Source organism: Coturnix japonica, chromosome 25, assembly GCF_054131305.1.
Source record: "Coturnix japonica strain WE chromosome 25, WE-NBRP24, whole genome shotgun sequence".
Classification (NCBI taxonomy): Eukaryota; Metazoa; Chordata; class Aves; order Galliformes; family Phasianidae; genus Coturnix; species Coturnix japonica.
Window position 1 is genome coordinate 8090005 of NC_140687.1, and position 13171 is coordinate 8103175.

Below are 13171 nucleotides of genomic sequence, written 5' to 3' on the forward strand. Positions count from 1 at the left end.
GGGAATGCATTTAAATCCTAACATTATGCCTGGTGATGACAAAAACCGTCAACATTTATGGATGCTTAACTAATCTTCACCAGCAGGTAATAAGCTATCTGTTAATGCACACATGAGAATAACCCCACTCTTGAGCAGCTGTCTCAAAGTTACAAACAAAAGCCAAGCTTATCACTTCCAACCCATGGGGCAGACTCACCAGTTTTAAAGTGTAGCTCTGCTCTCAGAGCTCTGTGAAAACCTCTACTGCTGAAGCTAGACACTGAGAAGGATACATGCTTATGATAGAAGCAAAGCTTTCATTGCACAGTAATAAAATGTAATGGAATACTGGCCGGGAGGTTCAACCTCTACTGCCATCTCACTAACATCTGCCTCTGATGTCATGGGCTGACATAATAAAATAGGAGGCATTACTTTCAGAGCAGCCCTCATAGATATATTACAATGGGGTCCCATGTTTTACAATAAGATAATAGCAGAATGCACAGTAAAAGCACAAAGTACTGTTATTTTGTTGAAAAAATAATAATTACACAGAGCAAAGAAAAACATGTTAAACAGACCCACAACTACTGGTAATGGACATGTAAGCAATGGAAACAGATATGACTGTTAAAACTTTCGTTTAAGATCTGTCCCAAAACATCTGCTAACGTGATCATAAGAATTTAATCACCCCTGATTAAAAAAAGTTACATTTCCTTCAACAGGATATTTAGCTATTGCTACCAAACAAAGCAAAGAACTTTTTAATTAAAGCTTCACATCCAACAGCTGTAGCAGTATCAAAGACTTTGCTTCTCCCTTTAAGCAGATAGGAAATACGAGCTGTACCGCACAACATTTGAAGTCTTTCTTAATAGCTCAATACTACCACATGCAAAACAAAAGCACGAAACCTGGCAGGACTTTTCAATTCCTGCTGTATTTTTCCCAAGGCACCAGACAATACAGCTGATTTTCATAATCATTGGAAGAAGCACAACACCTGCAATTCAAGTACAATGCTTTCCACCATTTCCATTAATCAAAAAGACAAACATCTCAAAGCTTCAGGAGAATACTGTATTCCATTGAACCTAAACTGCACTATGCCGAACGTGGTGGAGTTACAGAATACACTGATTTTTAATAAACATTAGTTTTCCTGAGCTCTTCTGGTAAACCAAGCTCAGATTCTGACGTTGAAAAGGAAATTCTCATAAAAACTAACCTGGTATTTACTTTTGGGCTGCTAAGATAACACAAAAACATTTCAGATTTGGTGTTGAGGAGACAATTCTATTTAGGCATGAAGAAATTAAGAAGAACAGAGAGTACTTCTGAGGTTATCAGAACAGGACTAGGGAAAGCAGGAGGAACAGAAAAACAAGGACAGGAACTACATGAAGCAGGACTGTGCTAACACATTTCAAGAAAATTACTAAGACAGAACTAGAAACACAGGAAGAGAAGAGAATGTATTTTTATGTAACTGATTACACTACAAAGTTTTGCATGTAGATGAAACAAGATAAATCCATATCTACAGGAATGAGAAGAGTTAACCAAAAGCCTTATCCAACTAAAACAGACCCTGCTGCCCTGAGTCTTCTGTTCACATCCCACTGAATTCAATTCTAAAAAGGCCCTGCTCTACAAACGATGCAATTCTGAATTGCAGACTTGAATTCAGTAGTACTACTGGATGGATTTTAAACCTCAGACTGAGTCTTGGGAATACATCCAGAAAAATCTCAACAGTTAACATTAATCAAAATCAAAGAAGAGATATGGAAAAAATCTTTGAAGAGAACCTGAAGTACAGGAACACACAGTTCATGTTAAGAGATTAGAAGTACTCCAGAAAATAAAGAGGAGGAAGCGTTGCAGCAAATAAAACCAAAGGAACAGAGAAGGAAATGGAAGGACAAAAGTTAAGAGGTAAACAGTGAAATAAATCCCCTGCTGGGAAGAGAACTTTCAGACATCCAGGTGAGAAGATTGTGACAGATGGATTCATTTACTCAAGTAAGACAAATAAAGAGGATGTGCAAAACGAAGACATCACAAAGACAAGGGCAGAAAGCAGAAGATGCAAGTAGACACACAGCAAAGAGTCCAGAATTTCTATTGGGGTTTCATGGATTTGTTAACATAACCTTGTCTGAAAAACAGAGACTTTCGGGAAGCAGGCAGGAATACTATCAGTTTTGCAAGTTACTCAAAACCAGGAAAGTCTGTCTAGTAAAAGACTGGACACTTCTGAAACCAGAAAATAATGCAACACAGGTTTTGAATCTATGTCTATTCAGTTGAGGCAGAATTCAGGCAAGGTGAGACAACAGATCTCAGACTAGAGGACTCCACAGGCAAAGCAGCACAACGGAACAGAAAGCAAACAGTGCAGAAGGACAAGCTGAATCAAATTACTTCTGAGTGCCAACTACATACTACTGGAGACAAAGTACAAGGCCAAAACAGAGTAAAAAACCAATAAACAATTTCAGGATTAAGTATTCTCAACCCTTTGAAATTATGCACAAGCCTTTTCTTTACAGCTGGGAAGCAGAATTTCTGAGAAATTCTGAAGTGTTTAACAGTGGAAACACTTTCCAAAATATTCCTGACTATTCACGTTTTTCCTCTTTGTAAATTTCCTAATTCTACAGTAGGGAAACAGAGTGAAGAAAGGGCTGTCACCCTTGCCACAACTAATGACAACTAAAGAACAAAGGCACAATAGTAAGTAATACATAGATTTCTGAAAACACACAAGCAGCACAGAATAACAGCACTGGGAGGGACTAGGAACAAGTCATTTTGCCCGTCCCTCATGTCTTACAGAAATAAAATCCATAACTAGACTAACCCCAATATATGTCTAAGCTGTTACTGATGAAAATTCTGTAGCTTTTCCAACCTATTCTTCCCAAGCTCTGCAAGCTTTACTACTCAAAGGCAGTAACTAACATGAATCTTCCTAACTGATACAACCACTAGTTCATAGCCTGTTTACCATATAACAAGTTTACTATTCTTCTTTACAGCAACCCTTCATATAGTCACATACAACAAAGCAATTAACTCCTTTGTCTTAAGCTTCAAGCTACTCAATATGTTTCACTAGCACAGTCAGTCATTAAGAATTCATTTTACTTAGGTCCCGTGCAGTTGTTTTTTTTTTTCTCTTTTCTTGTTTCCTAAAACTGTTGTGCAGACAGTGATCACTGACCCTGTGCAAGAAAAATCACAAATACACTCCTCTGTATTTGTCCCAACCAAAGAGTATCCTGTTGAGAAAGTCTGTTCAAGATCAGTTTTCAACCACATCAAAGGACATACTCTTCCTCATTCAACCTCAGCAGCTTCAAGCTTCAGCTTTCAAGCTATGAATGAAGTATTCACTGATACTGTCCTGGAGTCCTTAACCCTCATAGAATAAAAAAATCATTATGGTTGGAAATACCTCTAAGAACAAGTCCAACCATCAACCTATCACCACCACGTTTGCAGCGTTTGAGGCACGGACTCAGATGTGAACGACCCAAATCATTATTACAAGTTCTCACATCCCTTATAGACCTTCACAAGTTGTTATTTTCTAACTTTCCCGTCCGCCCTTACAACTTTCCCAACCACCTTTACATGTCAACAGAGCATTCTACAGAACCCTTTTCAACTGTCCATGCAGGCACGTGTCCAATCAGAGCTCTGAGACCCTTCTTCTCCTTGCAGAGGTGTCCTTGGTTCTCATGCTGTTTATCTTGCTCCACAGCTGCTGCTCTGAACAGCTTTTCTTGTATTCCCACAAGTACCAGTGCAGCCACCGCCCTCAGGCACCCTGGCCATCCCTTACTCACTTCCTTGGCAATTTGCAGCTCAGGGGTTTGGCAGATGACTTTTTTCCTGGCAGTCCTTAAGGTTCAAAGTCCAGCTGTAATCTCATTTCCCAAATATGTCACTTCCTGTTGAGTTATTTGTGCTTTCTGTAAACCAAGAAACTCAGCAAACTCTCAGTCTATTGTACACAGTCCTTTTGTTGCTGTGGCAGCCACGTGCTGCAGTAAAGTTCCACCCTAGAATGGAGGATCCCAGATCTCAGGCTCATGAGTTGACCATCATTCAGCTGTTCTCACAACCCTGGGTAACACTGTCCAGGTTAACTGAGACTCTTCTCCCCATATCAGGGCTTTCCTATTCAAAGGCAAATAACCTTGGGCTTCCTTTGGCCAAACCAGGCAGAAGAGACATCCCTCAAATCCAGAAGGTAAACTCCATCTTTTCGTTCCTTAACTTGGTTAATAAAGTGCATGGATTTGCCACCACTGAGTGTATCCATTCAACTATTCTAGTACTTGCCCTCAAGTCTTGTACCAAACTACAGCACTTGCTATCAAAATTGGAATCCAAACTCCAAAAAGTTACCTATTATTTCTTTTATCCTCCTACAGTCCCATACCCTCAAAGGGCACCGCTTTACCCTGACTAGGCAAGCTCTTGCTTTTAACTTCTATTTAGGGCTTCATTTTTGGCCCTGATGCCCACACCACTAAGTGTATCATATTTGAGACTGCTGTAACTCCTGGGGGTACAACAATGTTTTGCCCAGTTTGTGTTAAAGCCAGAGTTACAGTTTTTAATCAGTCAATATTGTTGCACTCTTAGCTCCAGTTTTATTCAATTTCTTGCCAGAGTAACCCGGCAGGTACAAGAATTTCTGTATTCCTGCTTGTTTTCTTAGCTTATGTTTAATTAATCCAAAAAAGGAAACCTTTTCCCGTTGGGCAGTAGCATCTACACTGTTACAAAACCATCTATGGGTAGTAAGAAGCACCCATATCCACCAGAAAACGAACCTCAATATCCTGCTTTCCTAAATGCAATTTCCCACTGCAGTTTGCACACTGCTTTTCTTCCAGTGAGGTCACTCCCAAGTACACTGCCCGGTGCAACTCAAGGGTAGGTATGGCCAGCCATACGGACCACAAACCCACACAGAACCGCAAGGTATCGCTGCACAGAAGACTTATTAGGACCCTTAGACAAGGATCTGGGGAAAGTCGTATTCTTACAGCAGCTTCTGGGTAAAGCTCCTAGCCACAGCTCGGTTCCATTGCAAGAGTTCTGTTCAACACACAATGTCCTCTGGTGCTGTACCGGAGACTGCCTCTTGCTGGGACATACTCGTGGGGGAGAGGAGTGAAAGGAACGCCAGGACAGCAAGGGAGGGATGCCTGATGACAAGGGTGTGCGAATGTCCCCACCGAAGGAAGCAAAGAGAGCCGGCAGAAAGCGATGCTTCATTAGCGTAACAAAACACAGCCCCCATTCCCCCCTCCCTCCTCCCCCGCACCCCTTCCCATCGCCATCCCCCGGGGGCAGATGTGCCATGAAAACGAGCTCTGGGCGTGATCGTTGTGGGAATTCCTGCCTTCCTGAGCCTGTGCGGAAGAGGCGAGAGCCTGGCTGGAAGCCATCCGGGCAGCACCGCGGTGGCAGGAGGTGCACCAAGGCCGTCCTGCGGCCAGCTCCGGGCTGAGGGCACTCGGCGTCCTCTGCTCTACGCGACTCCGAGGAGCCCGGCTACCTGCACCAGAGCTGGGAGCAGTCTGCTCCGCACCCAAGGTAGGTGCCCTTCGTGGCTCGTGCAGAGGAGCGCACGCTTCCTGCCCCCTGCCAGCAGCACCGGGAGAGGAGCGGGGAGCGGCCCCGGACGGGGCGGAACCCGCACTGCCGTACCCCAGGCGGGACCCTGGTCCCGGCTCCAGCTCCCGCTCAGCGCAGCAGGTTTGCTGGCCCAGACGGGCTGCAACCAGGGCGGCAGTTCATGCAGCCCGGGCTGGGCTCCGAGGGGCACGGGAACGGGCTGGGAGCTGGGACAGTGAGGAAGGGAGCAGAGGAGGTCAGCGTGCTCTGCTGCCCAGTTGGATCTCTGTAACACAGCGCAGCTGGGGCTGCAGTTCTTCCTCTGGGCCACGGGAGACACGAGACGGCCTCGCTCTGCAGCTGTGCACGTGTGGATTGACGGAAGCTTTAAACCCCCCGATGCCTCCTTTGGAGTGTCTTAATGTGAAGCCTCCAAGTGGAAATTTGCACTCGCCCTGCTCCTTCTCCCCGGCAGCCCCCAGCTTCTCTTTGGGGACCCTGCGGGCAACACGTGCCTCTGGCGACCCTTGAAATGGCGTTACCTTTTGTTTGCTGAGCGCTTGCCTGATGGCTCAGCTGGGGTTGTGCAAAGCCCTGGCAAGGCTTTTGTTCAGGCTGTCCCGGCAGCTGCAGATGCCTTGAGCACACAGCTGCGGGCCCTGAGCACGTTCAGCATCTGCAGCAGGTCCGGCACTGGGCTCTGGAACAGACGATGAGAAGCTGGCAGCCTGTGGGCTGACTGGAGCACGCGTTGAGAACACGGCCGAGCAGCAGCAGGTCAGTAAAGCACAGCCCAGGTGCCTTCTGCAAAGGGCACGCGCTGCTGAGACCGTCCCCTGGCAGTGAGCGCAGTCTGCGTGCTCGGCTGAAGAGGGAGGGAGGAATGAATTTATTGATATCATGCAGGTGTCCTGGAGTGCTCTAACAACTGCTTAACAAGGCTGTTGTAACCACGTGGTTGTTTATTGCCTTAATTGTTCTGTTTAGCACTGCTGCTATTCGATAAGTTGCCTTCACGGTTCAGTTAAAATTCCCAGCACAGCATCGGCTGGTGGTGGCTGTGACCGTCACAGGCTGGTTTGGCTGCAGTGCTGTCACATACTCTCTCTTCTCAGGAGATGGAAAAATAATCTCCATGTGGTTGGATGTTTTGTTGATTTATTGTTGTGTTTAAGTAAGCCATCCTATTTATTTGAGAAGTGTGAACCATCCAGTTGACTCCTCGCCGTTTTGCACTTCCTTACCCGAGGAATGTGAGCCATCACCACTTTTAGGTAACATCAGCAGTAGGTGGTTTTGAGAACTACATCAGTCACCTTTACAGAGTACTTTTCCCAACCCTTTTCTGAGGGCTTGCTTGATTTCAGCATGCCCAGGGCTACTTCCACTCCTGAGAGGATGTATGGACATCTGCCAGAGGATTTAATCCATTTGCCACCAGGTGTTCCCTCACGGATCTGTGGAGGTGGTGCTCCAGCAGGCTGGCTGTGTTTGAGTGTTGGGGGCTGCATTCACGGTGTTCTTCCATGAACCAGGTGCTTTTCTGCACCTCCTGCTGGATGGTTGGATGGCCATACCATTTTCTAACAGTATTTCTGCATCTCTTTCCTGGGTAGCCGTCCCTTTAGGCGTGCTTGCAGTCAATCAAAAGATCCCCCAGTTGGCACAGGCTGTCCTTGTTGTATGTCCTCAACTTCCTTCACCACTCAGGCCTCCAATAGAACTCCCCTTTCCCATTCCTCGTGTATCACTCTTCAGTTTCCTTAACTGCAGCTAGGGCAGGCAATAAGCCGTCATTCTGCTGCCTCTGTTTGCCTTAACTGTGTAGAGGCAGTGCCTTTAATTAGTGCTATGGGTGCAGTTTTGCATCTGTTTGGAGCCAAACCCTACAGGTGGAGGATGTGTGGCCTATGGATTGTAGGCGACTCGGGGAGGTCTTCGTTTATTGTGTGAATAAGCATTACCTGCACAACTTGCACCACGTAGTGCAGCAGAAATATTGTGGAATATCAGTCGCTTTTGATTCTGGGAGGACTGGTGCAGTTCTCCTTTGCTTCATATGTCACTTCCAAACCCGACACGATGCTGATAACACCTTTCCCATTTTGCATCCAATTACTGTCCCCAGTGACCTCTGCTTTCCGCTCAACTACAGCAGTCGCCAGGAGAACACTCACAGAAGAATCTGGGATGCGCTTCATGTCTCTTGTCATCGGTTTGTTTCCCTTCTTGCCATCCTGCAGACTTTGCCCATTGGTCACAAGTGGATCCAAACACAGCATACACTCCTAAGGGAGAAGCAGGACTATATTTGTTGATATAATAGGGATATGCTGTAGTGATTTAACAGTGACACAGCAGGATCGGAGGTGGCTGGATACACTTGGTTATTTACTGCATGGAGGGTAGGGTTACGCACACACCTACAGGAGGCCCTCCCATTGAGTCACGAGGCTCAGAGTAGGTCCCCTTTTTTTCTCATGTCTTCAGACCACAGAGGTAAGGAGCTAGGATGTGGCTGGATCCTCTCCTAGTCCCAAGCTTGGTCAAGGCTTTGTGTGGAAGGAATCATACGTGCACAGTCCCTCTAAGACAGAACCTTAGAGAGTACATGAAAGCTCCAAAGTAACCACGGGTGTCTTACAGAAGATCTGTATTGAGAAGGAGTCTTGATGTCAAGCTGCAAGGGATCTCTGTGCAGGTGTGAGCTGCAGAAACAGCCCTGCTCGAGGGCAGGTCCTGTGGTGCAGCCCGCTGCTGTGCAGCAGAGCTGGAGGGGCACTTGGGCTGCTCCCTCTTTTGGGGTAAGATGACTGCCTCCTTGCCGTGCTTTGTCTTAAGTCCCCTCTCAGTCTCAGCTGTTGAACTAAGTGTCAGCTACCAGTTGTTTCAGCCTCCCAGTCTGAGACAGCTTTGTGACGGTTCATCTCTTTGAGCCAGACTGTTTCCTGTGCTGCAGCTCATTGTCTTCCTCTGCAAGGCTGGGCAGTGCCCTGCAGAAGGGCTGAGCTGGGACTGGGACTGCTGCATTCCCTCACAGCTCCCCTGCCATTTCTCTTCTCTCTGCAGGCTCCAGTTCAACTTCTGCCTTCCAGCCGTGATCATCCCAGCCTGCAGGAGAGCAGCAAATGGCCGCAGCACATCCAGTTGAGGTAGGGGTTGGGGAAGCAGGCAGGAGAGGCCAAGGGTCCAGGGATGTGAATGCAGGGGTAGAGGGAGGTGCCCTCAGCCAGCGTGTGTGTGCTGGGGACAGAAAAGCAGCTGGGGTGTGAGGTTCTGTCCTGTGCGAGCTGCTTGCCTGGGCCTTGGCTGTTCCCAGCAAGGAGCCTCTTTGCTTGCAGGAGCCCGTGAGCTTTGAGGAGGTGGCCGTGTATTTCAGCAGGGAGGAGTGGGCGCTGCTGGACCCTGTGCAACGAGAGCTCTACCGGGACGTGATGTTGGAGACATACCAGTGTGTGGCCTCGCTGGGTGAGAGCTTGTCTGCCTTTCCTCCTCGTTAGGGCACCTTTGGCTGTGCAGAATGAGCCTCTGCAAGCCGGGCCTTGAATAAACACCATGCAGCTACATATTGACTCACACCACAGTGCCAGCAAGAAAGGAGATACTGAAAAGCTTGAGTTTCAGAAGGGATTAGTATGCACGGCACTCTGATCTAAGCCACAGAGTCAGTGCTGGCAAGCAGGCATCAGCCAGGAGGGAGAAAACCAGCCCTTGTGTTGTGTGTTGCTTGGTGCCACCAGCTCCAGCTCACAGATGAATCCCTGGTTACTGCTATGGAATTGAGGATTTTCCATGCAATTGCCATCAACATTTTGATGCCTTGACCACTGGTAGACTGTAAGAAAACAAATAAGCTGTTGTAAAGTTAATTTGAAAGAAAAAATATCCCTTCACAATGTTCAGAGATGTCAAAACATTCTTTGCTCCAAGGGAAGCTGTAGGCACAGTGTAATTTAGACCTAAATGGTGGTTTCTCCTTGGGGAGGGGCACAGAGTGGAACTGTTGAACAGGCACTGTGCCAGCATGAGGGAAATGCTCTCTTGTTCCCTGTTTCTCTCCCTGAAGCTCCACTTCCAGCCCCCAAGCCCATGCTGATCTCCCTGCTTGAACGAGGGGAAGACCCCTGGATCCCAGATGTGCGTAGCCCTGAGGCCATGCCAGGAGACCTCAGCCCAGGTGAGGTGGTGGAGGGAAGGGGAATGTTGGGGCTGTAAGAGCCTTCTCTGCCTGTGTTTTATTTTGGGCACTGTGTGCTATTGCTGCATTTCCTCTGTCATCCAGCAGCTGATGGGATCAAAAATACAAAGGAGGTTCCGCAGAGAAATTGTGCTGCGGAAATGCAGCTGAATCGCATCTCTGTGGAAGAAATCAGAAGGGATGTCCAGGAAGTCCTGCAGCAAGGTCAGGGTGAGCACATCAAGAAGCCCCTGGGAAAGCATCTGGGAATGACACTGAGGAACCCAGTGGACTCCAACATAGGTCCAAAGCAGCCTGAGGAAACCAGGAGCAAGGATGTGTGCCAGATGAAAAAGCAGAATCCATGCACTGAGTGTGAGAAAAGCTTTAAACTGGATTCCAGCATCACTAGCCACCAGTGCACGCACTCAGCAAAGAGGCATTATGAGATCTGTGATTCTGCAGAGAGCATGAAATGGAGACTCCACCCCACTGGCCAGCAGTGCATGTACACAGGAGAGAGAGCCTTTGAGTGCTCTGACTGTGGAAAGACTTTTACGGACAGTGGGAGCCTCACTTCCCACCAGTGTATCCACAGAAGAGAGAGACTGTACAAGTGCCTTGAGCGTGGGAAGAGCTTGAAAGGTAGTTCTAAACTCAAAATACACCAACGTGTCCACACAGGAGAGCGACCGTATAAGTGCCTTGTGTGTGGGAAGAGCTTTAAGGATAGTTCTAAACTCAAAATACACCAACGTGTCCACACAGGAGAGCGACCGTATAAGTGCCTTGTGTGTGGGAAGAGCTTTAAGGATAGTTCTACACTCAAAATACACCAACGTGTCCACACAGGAGAGCGACCGTATAAGTGCCTTGAGTGTGGGAAGAGCTTCAAAAACAGTTCCAGCCTCACCATCCACCATCACATTCACACAGGAGAGAGACCGTGCAAGTGCACTGAGTGTGGGAAGAGCTTCAAAGGGAGAACCCACCTCACCATCCACCAGCGTGTCCACACAGGAGAGAGACCATATAAGTGCTCTGAGTGTGAGAAGAGCTTCATAAACAGTTCTAATTTGAAGCGCAACCAGAGCATCCACACAGGAGAGAGACCCTGCAAGTGCTCTGAGTGTGGGAAGAAATTCAAAAGCAGCTCTGATTTGAAGGTGCACCAGCGTGTCCACACAGGAGAGAGACCATATAAGTGCTCTGAGTGTGAGAAGAGCTTCATAAGCAGTTCTTATTTGAAGCGCCACCAGCGCATCCACACAGGAGAGAGACCATATAAATGTCCTGAGTGTGGGAAGAGCTTCAAAAGGCGTGCTGAATTGAAGATGCACCAGCGTGTCCACACAGGAGAGAGACCATATAAGTGCTCTGAGTGTGAGAAGAGCTTCATAAGCAGTTCTAATTTGAAGCTCCACCAGCGCATCCACACAGGAGAGAGACCATATAAGTGCTCTGAGTGTGAGAAGAGCTTCAAAAGCAGTTCTAATTTGAAGCTCCACCAGAGCATCCATACAGGAGAGAGACCCTGCAAGTGCTCTGAGTGTGGGAAGAGCTTCATAAGCAGCTCTGAACTGAAGATGCACCAGCGTGTCCACACAGGAGAGAGACCATATAAGTGCTCTGAGTGTGAGAAGAGCTTCATAAGCAGTTCTGATTTGAAGCACCACCAGCGCATCCATACAGGAGAGAGACCATGTAAGTGCTCTGAGTGTGAGAAGAGCTTCATAAGCAGTTCTGAATTGAAGATGCACCAGTGCATGCACACAGGAGAGCGACCCTATAAGTGTCCTGAGTGTGGGATGAGCTTTAAAAGGCGTTCTGAGCTGACACTGCATCAGAGCATCCATCAGGAAAAAGAGACCCTGTGAGTGTCCTGAGTGTGGTAAGAGCTTCAAAGGGAGTTCTGAATTGAAGCTGCACCAGCATATGCACACAGGAGAGAGACCATAGCTTCTGTCGGACATTTTAGAACATTTTGGCCAGGCCTGCATGCAGGGAGATGCCTGGGAACTTGTCTTTTCTCTCCCTCAGAGAATCCCATCTGCTGTGTTACCAGAATGTCTGCACCAGTGAGCTGAAATGGCAGGAAGCCTTGAGTGTGAGAAGGGCTTTGTGCCTAGCAGAGAGCTCCTCACACTCCCAGAAGAACTTCATGCAAAGCTCAGTCCTCATTAAACATTGCAGTCCACAGGACAGGTAGCTACTAGGACTGTATCTCCTGCAGGAAGAGTTTCTCTCAGGGCTGGTGCCTCATTTCTCATGGGAAAACCCCCAGCAGGAGAGACCCTCAAAATGCTGGAGAGCCCAGGGATGAGGGAGACCAATGCTTCTCCCCATGCAGGAAGAGTTTGCAAAGGAGACGGCATCACCGACACCCTCTGCAGAAGGGACTTAACCCAGGAGCTTCAGATGGCCTTTCCTTGCTGCCCAAAGCACTTCTCTCACCATGCCCGCTTTCCACTTCTACTCTTCCCACCAGCTGCTTTTTGATGCTGTTTCCTAGTGGAGAAGTGGTTGTGTAGGGATCTGCTGTGTGTCTGTGTGCATGTGTTGCTCTCAGTCATTTCTGGGTGCACTGATGCATCCCAGAGAAGGGTCAGCAGAGCAGTAACGTGGCTCTTGGAGGTTTTCTGAGAATCTTCTGTAGTGGAAAGAGAAGGGGGTGAATAAAGTAGCTGAGTTGTTCTGGAGCTTTCTTCACTGTAGTCTTGTTTTTGCTCTTAAAATAAATGTCAGCATGTGGAATGAGGAGAGGGAAAGGTGCAAGCAGGGTTTCGTTTTGGTGCCCTCTCCAGCCCACTGCTTGCTTCTGGACAAGGCATTTCCTTTCTTAATAGGGGAGATGCTCCAGGCCCTTCACCATCTTCGTGGCCCTCCGCTGGACTCTCTCCAAGAGATCCCTGTCTTTTTGTACTGGGGAGCCCAGAACTGGACACAATATTCCAGATGAGGCATTAATAGGGCAGAGTAGAGGGGGAGGATCACCTCCTTCGACCTGCTGGACACGCTCTTTTTAATGCACCCCAGGATGTCATTGGCCTTCTTGGCTACAAGGGCACACTGCTGGCTCATGGTCAATCTGTCGTCCACCAGGACGCCCAGGTCCCTCTCAGCAGAGCTCCTCTCCAGCAGGTCTTCTGCCAGCCTGTACCGGTGCATATAATTATTCCTCCCTAGGTGCAAGATTCTACACTTGCTTTTGCTAAACCTCATCCGGTTTCTTACTGCCCAGCTCTCCAGCCTGTCCAGGTCTCGCTGAATGGCAGCACAGCCTTCAGGCATGTCAGCCAATCCTCCCAACTTCGTGTCATCAGCAAACTTGCTGAGGGTGGTCACTATCCCTTCATCAAGGTC

General features: G+C 47.8%; 1 pseudogene across 1 annotated transcript; it reads left to right on the forward strand.

Moving 5' to 3' along the window:
* Positions 1–8834: 8834 nt before the first annotated feature.
* Positions 8835–12507, forward strand: LOC146756917 (uncharacterized; annotated as a pseudogene). Its single transcript, XR_014937195.1, has 3 exons — positions 8835–9099; positions 9698–9808; positions 9914–12507. The product of XR_014937195.1 is annotated as an uncharacterized LOC146756917 (transcript).
* Positions 12508–13171: the final 664 nt, after the last annotated feature.